We start from the raw sequence: 1392 nt of genomic DNA, 5'->3' as shown, positions 1-1392 counted from the left end.
TGCTGCTGTATTGTGGTGACCTTGAATAAAATGAAGAAAAAAAATCATGATTGAAATCAACGCATTGTGTTTATTTTGTGGTCACAGTTTTGTGACACAAGCTTAATGCCGAATTTCAGAACAACCTTGTTGTGCCAAATGCCGTTTGGTTCAAATGGGATGATGGGCCAGAGGGGCCTAGGCGGACGTACTTTATAGATAACAGCAATTAATTTAATTGCTTCATATTGAACTCTTTAAAAACAGCCTCTGTCTCTTTACAAATGAGGCAGACACCATTAGTATTGGATTGGATGTATGTATTTCAGTGAAGAGATGTCCAATTTCCACACATATTTGAACCGTTGGAAATCACAGTCAACATTCCTCCTTTTGTTGATTGTCGCCACTTTGGAAAATTGGGGTGCTCATTCAGTCAATTCCTCACATATTAATTTGCTGTTCCTAACTGTGCCTCTAGATGACAGTACTTAGCGCACACACAGATAAGAGGACTACTGCCCAATGTATTACTGGTACATGGGGAGGGAAGACATGATTAATTTTATGATGGAGGCTGCGGGCCAGAAACAAATTGACCATGGGCCGCATTTGGCTGCCGGGCCGGACTTTTAACATGTCTACTCATAACAATTATACAAACATATCATACAGCAGTTGCACATCTCTTAGCCATGCCCGTGCAATGGTTGTACTTAGTTTTGAATGAATAATTAAAAAAACAGTTTAGATGAGAATACCTTTATTCGTCTCGCAGTGGAGAAATTCACAATACACAGCAGCAAATTTATGAAAGGAAGAGGAAAGGAAAAGAAGAAATAAAAGAACAAAATATAGGAGCTGCTGAAAAGGCAGCCACTTTTGCGGCGCCATCTTGAAGTCAAAAAAAATATTACACAACACAAAAGACAGTTATTCAATTTTAACCATTTTCAGCACCAGCTTTAGTCTGATTATAAACACAATTTCAACAAATGATATGGTCAGTATCTTAAATCAATCATAAATCAATATCATGAATAAACTCATTCAATGCCAACCATTTTCAGACCTTCGTCTTGTACCTTCCCTCATTAAAAAAATGTGTAACTGATGTTTAATTGCAATGTTCTTCTAAGAATTTTAAACGTCATTGGGAATACAATCCATCTATTTTCTTATACAATAACCCTCACAGTGTCACATCCGTTCGAGGAATGGCGGCAGAACTCGAGGGACGACGTAAGGTAGTTAAGGTCGAATCCAAAATACACGGTGGAGACAGTGATTCCAATAAAGAGTCTTTACTGAGACACATGTATCCAACAAAACAGAAAATCAAGCAAGGTAGGCGGGCAACGGCAAAACAGACCTGCATGCGGAAGGGTGACGGGGGACTTACAGGAATACACC

Source organism: Hippocampus bargibanti, linkage group LG03 (genome assembly GCF_051943395.1).
Source record: "Hippocampus bargibanti isolate YZ-2025 linkage group LG03, ASM5194339v1, whole genome shotgun sequence".
Classification (NCBI taxonomy): domain Eukaryota; kingdom Metazoa; phylum Chordata; class Actinopteri; order Syngnathiformes; family Syngnathidae; genus Hippocampus; species Hippocampus bargibanti.
This window is presented reverse-complemented; position numbering follows the sequence as displayed.